The following is a 9446-nucleotide window of genomic DNA, read 5'->3' on the forward strand; positions in this document are numbered from 1 at the left end:
GCGCACCACTTCTTCCATGCATTGTTGGCTATTAATGTGCATAGTTCTAAACCTCGCTGACTCAATTCGAATCTCAGCTGAGTAAACTTGACTTGAGATCTTTAACTGAGTCACTTGGAAACTCGAATCGGAGAGGCAAATCACAGCGAGACTTGTTGAGTCGACTCACTAACTCTGTCATCTCGATGTGACTTGCACTAACTCAATCTGAGTCACTTGCCTTGTCAGAGCTCTTTTCAATTCATCATCATCATCTAAGCCTCATTTAATTGGGGCCGGCTACGTGATTGGGATTTGAACCCACATCCTCTTTCAAATATGTACTCTTGCTATATTTCTTACTTTATAATACTGAATACCAAATATAATTAATTTAAATACTTATTAACTATCGAGCGAGTCTAGTCGGTTTGAGTCTTTGAGTTGACCCAACCTGAATGAACATCGAGTCGAGTTGATTTTTTTGGGTTCTAAGTCGTGCTGTCTAGGGAGTAATCCATATGCCATTCTTTGATGCATTTTGAAGGAGACATGAAAGAATTCTCAATGGCGCAGTTTTGATTATCTAAAGAATAATGATGGAAAGAGAGTTTTGGAATGAACATCAAAATTTTAGAAAGCAGTGGGCCATCATGTTCATGGAAGGATAACCAAAATTCCCATGACACCAGATCAAAGAACTATCATTTAAACATTTGAAATTCCATCTAAGGATGGAGAAAAAAGCAATAGTCCATAATAAGATAGAACAAGTCGAGATTGCATCAAAGATAAACATCGTTGAGGACAAGAAAGAATTCGGAGGCAATCCTTCTCACGATCATCATATGTTATAAAGCAAATATGAAGAATAGTTCATTAAATCAGAAAAGAAAAACACCATAACACGTCAAGTTGCTATGTGTGTGGCAAGTTAGGGCACTCATCTAAACAATGTTGCTAATGAAAAAGAGGTGAAATCAGCATAATTCTCAAACTCACCAAAACTTCAAGTAAACAATGTTGAAGAACAATACGTGGTTGTGCTACCTGAAGTGAATTTGATCTTTGTTGGGAAAAGTGATGGGTGGTGGGTGAACTGGTGCTTCTACACGTCTCATGTTACAGGAATGCCTTAAAAACTACAAACTTGCAGAGAGTGAAGCAAATCTTACTCTAGGAACAAATGTTAGGAACAAATGTCACTACCAAATTTGTACGAAGAGGCAATGTGGATCTTGTTCACAATCTCAAATATAGGGTCACGATGTAGTAATTAGTTGTGAGAACGAGGTCTAATTCATAGGGACTAAACTTTTGTGTATTCTGAAAGGAACTAGAACTAGAAGAAGATCTAAATTTGAATTCTGGAATAAAAGAGAGTAATTGCGAATAATATTTAAATTATCAATTTAAGGTGGGAACTAGGGTGCCAAGAATTCACTTGTAGCTATCAAGATGCTACCTTACTTGATTCAATGAACACAATTGGAATTGAAGTCCTATTCTATCCAATTGGAAGATAAAACAATTAAATCAAATTTTAACTTTTCATTGACCTAATTCTCAATGGAAGAGAATTGTGATAAGTGGAAGGGATTCCATCACCCTACCATGCCCAGGAGATGATGGTGAACAACAAGATTTACCAATCTCACAATCTCATAATGGAAAAGAAAATACTTAAAGCTATCACAACATCTATTGTAATTTGAGTCACAACAAATCATAGAAAACTGAAAATATTCATTAAATTCAAACTAGAAGTCAATGAAGTTCAACATAAACAAGAATCAAAGCAGAATAAACATCTAAACACATTACAAGTTTCATCTTTTAGTCCTATCTAAGAGGTTTAGCCAACCAAAGACATGATTGAACTAAAAATTCTTAAACAAAGCATAAAAACTAACTAGAAGAAAAAGATTAAAGAAGAAGGAATGACTTCTTGAAGTTCTTCAATACTTTGCTCCACTCTTCCAACCCTAATTCGTGCTTAGAAACAATTAAAAGACCCATATTTATAGTATTTGTTTGGACTAACTTTGAAACTGCCTCAAATTTGCACAAAAAGTTACACTTCGGTCAGATCGAATTAAAGCTGAAAATCCCACTCTCGCTGGATAATTCTGTGCAATTTCGGTCAGATCGAAGTTGGCTTCGATCAAACCGAATTAAGGCTGAAAATTCTGATTCTTTCACTTCGATCGGACCGAAAGTCCATTTTAGGAAAATTATGCTATTGACTCAGAATTCCAGACCATGTTTTTCAGAGCAATTTTTAAGAATATGTTTTTTTTCCAGGACAATTTTCAGGATTCCTTTTCTTCACTTCAAATCTTCGATTCTCTTCATTCCTCGCTTGGTTTCCTTGGATCTTTGGCATGAGAATTCTTCATTAATGACTTCTAAATCTCCAAATCTTCATTTGGTAATCTTTTGAGTATAAATCTTCATTTTGGCATCAATTTCACCTTAAGCTCTCGAAATCATCTCGCACATGAAAACATGCATAATTAAATCGATTAAGCACTATCATGTTTATAAAACTAAGGAATAACTAGGGAGAAATGTACAATAATTGACACTCATCAAATCCTCAACTAGCATTTTGCTAGTCTCGATCAAAACATGTGTGAAGATATCATCAATTCTCAGTGTGCAAACCTCTTTCTGAAAACAATCTTTTGTTTAATCAATTATGAATGAGTAGAATCAAGACGAAAAAGTGGAACTTTGAAACCCTAGAACCGAATCACATAAGCAATCAACCAAATAAGTTCTATATTAATAACTTAGGAGCATAAGTTTATATATTAAGTTTTTCAATGTGCTTAGTGAATTTCAACTTACTTTCCATAAAATTACTATTATTTCAAAATATTAGCCATGACCATCACTTCAAGATTAATTGAATAGTTAAGTGCTGATTCCAAACTTATCTCATTTTCTTCTTTTTTCAGTTTTTGATTTTATATCGACGGTCTATTTTATTTATTCATTCTTTTCCAATCTTTTTATCATACGTGACCTTTTTGTCGATCTTTCTGTTTTTTGACTGGTTCATCTTTTTAAGGTGGATAGAATTCTCCAAACTCAATTCTCAACATCTATTAATGATACACATACTAGCAATCTGAAATTTTAGCATTATTCACAGGAAGCAAATCGAACGTGTCTTGTGACTTAGATCAACATGATATTTAAACTTCCTATTAATCAATTAAATGAGAGAACTTAAGTGATGGTCGACTTAGTTGATCAAACTCCAACAATTCAAAATTCAATCTCCATCTTATCATCATACTCAAAACATTCTTAAGTGCGCAAACTATCACTTTCCAAACAAGTTTTTCACTTGAAAAATTGAAAATTTTCATAATTTTTGCTCAAAACTAAGAAAACATTGATTCGTCTACCTAATCCACACCCCCAACCGAAAATCTACATTATCCTTAATATATAAACATAAGAAGTAAGAGAAAAATTAAGAGAAATGAAAATAAAGGGGAGTATATGAAGAGTACCTGTGAAGTGAATATGATCTTCCAATAAAATGTGGTTCTAGTGACTAAACTAAACTGCGAAAAGCAAACTATTCCTAAGAAAGCTAATAAATTCTAATCCTAAACTAGGAAAACAAGTGAAAATTACTCAATCATATAGCAATGTTCCTCCTCCGGCCGGTATCTTAATAAATTTCTCAGTAGGTTTCTCAACAAGATCATCTAAAAGGCTTTTTAGCAGTGGGCTTGGACGTCCTGGAGCATGAATGTTCAGAAAAATTTATGGACCTCAGCAAAAAGTTTCCTTTTAATCCCCCGAGGTATCCAAAGTATATATGATTCACCTGTGACAGAAAAAATTTCAATGTTAGTACACCACAGTGAATCAGAGATTTCAAGTAGATGAAATTTAGAAAAATTCTCAGTAGGTGGTGTAGTCTCAAAACATTCCGAAGTTTCAGACTTTGGTTCAATTTTCAGCTCCTCCTTTAATGGTAAACACTTAGGATCTGTGGAAGGAGGTGCTTCAGAAGAATGATTCCCTCGGTCAGTATCAATCACCGAGGTATTGTCTTGTAAGGCATCCATTATGTCTTATATCGTAGAATCATTTGAATCTACAAAGTATGTCAAGCAAACTTTTAAAGAGTTTAGGCATTCAGTTGAGAGGAGCTCATTTTTCACATTGAGGTCTGTGATGATATGCCCAAGGACTCTTTTATCTTTTTCGAGAGTAGAAATGAGCATACTCTCCTGTTCTTTCTCAAGACGGGATGAAATCACCACCAGCTATGTCTCTTCTTAACCTAAGTAAACATATTTAAGATTAGCAGGTAATGATTTCAGGTCAAGCTTTGGTGCCTTGAGACTAGACGGTAGAGGCACTACATTGGTTTGGGGCAATTTCTCAAATTGTGACCTCCACCGATTAACTCCAAGTACCAGCGCAGCATTAAGCATGACTTCCATCTCCCTAATCGTGTCATCATCCAAATCAGGAGAGTGGGCCAAACACATCTTTAGTGGATCAGAGTATAGATTCAGGGTTACTCTATCTTCCACGAAAAAGTCGATCATGTTAATGTCATGAATATCATCAACATCTTCTGACTGTTTGCTCATGTTGAAAAAGATATTGAGCTCTAACATCATGTTTCCGAAAGATAAACTCATAACTTCATTCATACAATTAATTATGGCATTTGATATAGCTAGGAATGGACAACCAAGAATGACAGAGATCTAAGTGCTCATATCTACGAAGGGTTGAGTGTCCAGGATGACAAAATCTACTAGATATTAGAATTTATTAACCTGAACCAATACATCCTCGATTATCCCTCTCGGTACACGGACCGAACGATTAACGAGTTGTAATGTGGTCCGGGTGAGTTTTAATTTACCTAGACCTAATTATTCGTATACTGAGAAAGGAATCAAATTATCACTTACTCCCAAATTGAGAAGCGCGTGCTCTATTTGGTGATTCTCAATTATACAGGTGATAGTTGGGCTACCAAGATCTTTATATTTTTGTGGCACATCTTGCTTGAAGATGACACTCACCTTTTATGTCAGAAAAATTCTCTGTTGAATAGTCTGTCGTGTCTCAGTTGTATATAAATCTTTCAAAATTTTGGCGTAAGATGGAATTTGTTTCACAGCGTCCAATGGAGGGATGTTGGCTTTCACTTGTTTTAACACCTCTAGAATATCTTATGAGTTAGCTAGAGGTTTTGATGCAATCAACCGTTAGGGGAATGACGCAATCGGCTTACTTTGGGGTTCCAGTTCTAACAGATGTGAGGCAATGATAGGTCTATTATTCGTATCTTCTTCCAGATCCCTAGACTTTTTAGCCCTTACCGGAATGAATTTATCAATTGTCTTTCCACTCCTAAGAGTGGTGATAGATTTAGCCCGCTCTATTTGATTTAAAGAGCTTGGGTCACTAATTTCATATTGTGGTTTTAGATTTAGTAGAGGTTGGGCTGGAAGAGTCTCTTTCTCTCCAATTGTTAAGTGTGACTCAATCCGCAGAATGACCTTGGTAAGGTCTTGAAAGGCTTGTAATGTGTCTTGATTGAAAAGCTCTTGATTTTGGATATGCTTTAAAACCGGATCCTCCTGAGGTCTCTTTTGATTTAAGAGTTAAGTCAGGGCCTCTTAAGGGTTAGTTGTTTGTCCATTCCTCAAACTGAAATTTGGATGGTTCTTCCAACAAGAATTGTATGTATTTAAGATGGGTCCACTGAAAGGTTTTTGTTAGTTGTTTACAGTATTCGATTGCTCATTTAATATTTCTTAACAAGCAGATATTGTTGGACAATTTTCAGTTGTATGTATGTTGCAAGCACAAATACCGCAAACAACTTCCTTAACCTTATTCTTCTTAAGTTTCATGGCCTCAATTTTTCTTGTAAGATTGGCCACTTTAGCATTTATATCATCTTCATCTTTCAAAATATATATTCATCCCCTCTCCTTTGATTGAGTAAGCTTAAAAGTAGTGCTAGGTCTTGGGAAGATGTCCCATAATTGTGCGTTTTCAGCAAGTTTTTCAAATTTCACACATCATCGATATCTTTGTTCATGAATTCCTCATTGCACATCATCTCGACTAATTGGCGCATGAAAGATGTCAGTTTATCATAGAAGAAATTTGTTGTGCACCACATTTCATAGCCATGTTGTGGGCATGAACTGACAAGATCCTTGAACCGCTCCCAATATTAGAAGAATGTCTCATCTTCCTTTTGGGCGAAGTTCATGATCGACTTCCTGATGGTGTTTATCTTATGGTATGGAAAGAGTTTCTTTATGAACTCTCTTGTCATATCATTCCATCTGCCAATGGATCGTTGTCATAGTGAATGCAACAAAGTCTTAGCTTTTTCTTTTAAGGAGAAGGGAAAGAGTTCGAGCCTGATCATGTCCTTAAACACATTAGGAAAGTGTAAAGTGGCTATTATCTCATCAAACTCTTTTATGTGTAGATATGGACTTTTAGATTCAAGTCCATGGGACTTCGGAATGAGTTGGATCTCACCACAGGTTTAATATTTATATTTCCGGCATTGTCTGGAAAAATCATGCAGGAAGGTGTGCTCACCCCTGTCGGTTATAAATAATCTCGTAGAGTACTAGGTGGGGGTGCATGATGCACCTCATTCTCATCTTGGGCTTCCTCAACTAGGTGTTGAGGTTGATATGCAGCCATCACTTCTATTAACTGAGAGGATATCAAGTGGTGTCTAATCTGGTGATGGATAGGCAACCTGTAACACCCTGAAAATCGAGGGTCGAAGCTCAACTCCCGAGTTCGAACGCATCACTTATACAACATAGATAATGATGTTTAAATATTGTCCATATTAGTGCATTAAACATGAGTGAGATTATACTAAAGCAGCATATCATACTCCAGAGATAATTAAGTTAAGTAAGCGGAAGACTGAGATAAGTATATAATGTATAAGAGTGTTTCTCAATCCACAGAGTATGAGTATGTTATTAGGCTAAATATATATTGATCCACAATATACAAAATACAAAAAAAAATGTAAATATCCAGCTAATTTATATAATCTCTGTAATCCCATCGAATCAGAACAAGGTCTACGAAGACCTGCCTGATAGCTGAACATAGGAGAATTCTTCCTCCTCGTCCATGAAGTCCATTTCAGCTGCATAGACTCCGCCATCACCTGCATCTACAACAAAGTCTGGTTGGTATTTTAAAACACCATCCCAGGTGGGAATGAGTAGCTAATTTAGTGGAACTATAAAGCAAAGGTTAACATGTTATCAATTCAGTCAAGCAGTAATGATGAAGCAGTACATCAAACAATCCTAGCTACTCTTATTAATGCAGGGATGATATGTATTAATAATGCATGCCCTCTCCTGCGCTCCCTCTGCGACATCATCTCACGGTCTCGCATGTAACACTCCCGCTGTGCTTAACTTCAACGCCAAAGGCACATGCAATGTAGTGCATGTGCGTGATTAGCCAAGTTCTTAATTAGACTTATTCATACAGCAGGTTTATGAAGCTAAGGTACCTCCCTTTGTATCATTTACCCGAACAATGATCCATCTAGGGTCGTCAATCCTAGTTAATTACATACGATAGGCAAGTTCACGAGTTTTCACTCGAGGTCACTACGGAGGAGCTCGTCACCATCAACGTAGGCCTATTTCATACTCAAGGTCATTCCACCAACGCCCTACCAACTAACAGTCTATTTTCAAAGGCTCATCACCAACCCGATTAGGGACTACATCTAGGCTGTGCCAGTATAGGCCAATAGCTCGAATACAGTGTCCCATACACCGTATTCGACTCACGAGTTTGAGTCGCTCACTAGTCACTACGGGGAGGCTCGTCACCCCAACGTAGGTCGATAGCTCGAATACGGTATCCCATATCACCATGTCCGGCTCATGAGTCTTAGTAGATCGTAGTACCAAGGTTGAAGCGGATTTTACATTAGTAAGTGCTAACTTAGATTCAAGGAGTAGCGTCCATATATGGTAAACACACAATAAGCCGATTGAGTTATTTGACAAGTTCAATTGGTACGAGCGCACATCAAATTAGTCTACATGAGGTGCGTAAGCACTCCGCGTGGCCTAACCACTGTCGACAATTATCGTACGACTCAAATTCACCGAACGCATCAAGTGTGGCAAGACTAATTCGGCCACTCAAACAGGAAGTATTACCGATTGCCTGGACTAAATAGCAGTCCCAATTATACTCAAATGCAGCATGTGGATACATGTGATATTTATAACAACATTTAACAATTAATTCAAAAATAAATCTCATTTGTGCATTTTATTAACTCACTGAAAATGTTGTTATACATATACATTTCACCCATAAATCACAGTAGTAATTTACAGTATACAAAGGAAACTATTCATATGACTAAGGAAACTAAGAATCCTGTCTTAATACACTTAATACGTACAATCCATCAACAAAAATCCCATTCAGACATTTTAACGAACACTTATACTACACATTACTTTATATATAGACTACATTAGTTACGACATATATTATGGTAAATCCTTTCACAAGGGGATTGTCATACATACAACAAACATGAATCCTAGATTAATAGTCATGACAAGCACAAATCAGGATTTCACACTCATTCAAACAATTTATCGAACACTTAGGCTACATAATATCACATACATAAACTAATCTAGTTATAGCATATATTATAACAAATCCTTTCATAAAGGAATTGTCACATATACAATGAACATATATTCTAGGTTAATAGGTATGACCAACATAAATCATAATTTCACTTTCATTCAAACATTTCGACAAACACATAGAATGCACTTTATATCTACATAGTACACATACATGTATAGTTATCAAATACATCATAACTAAGATCATATGGCAGTAATCAAGTCAGACATAAATCATTGCTGACATTGAAAGCCTTGAAAACCATAAATGTCTACACCTTTCGCCGATATACTCGTATGGAACTCAGTTTGAACACTACGTCACCGTCTACCGCACAACGGCTACCTAAATAATGAATTAGGTTAGCTATTTCACTGATTCCTCTATTTGTACTTCTAAAACAAGATTAGGGTTAGGATTCCTTACCCAAATCGAAGTTGGATTCGACGGTGTAGCTAGATGTAGAGACGATTCAACATGTGGAGTAGTAGGAAGGAACCACGACAGCAAACTCTAAGGACCTCCCTTCAATCTCCACTTCTTTCTCCCCCTTTCACTTCTCTCTCCTAGGGTTTGGAGAAAATCGTATGGAATAGAAATGAGGTGAGTTTAGGCCCTTATATAGGCCCAATATTGATGGTAATGGCCCGGGGCCATGGTATACTTAGGTTGTAGCCAAAGAATGGCTGTTTCGGTCCAACGGAGCTCATCTGGATGCCCATTTCCTGCATATGGTCTGA

The 9446-nt window shown here is 36.6% G+C and overlaps 1 non-coding gene across 1 annotated transcript; it reads left to right on the forward strand.

Annotated features, from left to right (window-relative positions):
• Positions 1 to 6168: 6168 nt before the first annotated feature.
• LOC131234173 (small nucleolar RNA R71) lies at positions 6169 to 6274 on the forward strand. Its single transcript, XR_009165581.1, has one exon. It is a non-coding gene; the product is annotated as a small nucleolar RNA R71 (small nucleolar RNA).
• Positions 6275 to 9446: the final 3172 nt, after the last annotated feature.

This window comes from Magnolia sinica, chromosome 18 (genome assembly GCF_029962835.1).
Source record: "Magnolia sinica isolate HGM2019 chromosome 18, MsV1, whole genome shotgun sequence".
NCBI classification, from domain to species: Eukaryota; Viridiplantae; Streptophyta; class Magnoliopsida; order Magnoliales; family Magnoliaceae; genus Magnolia; species Magnolia sinica.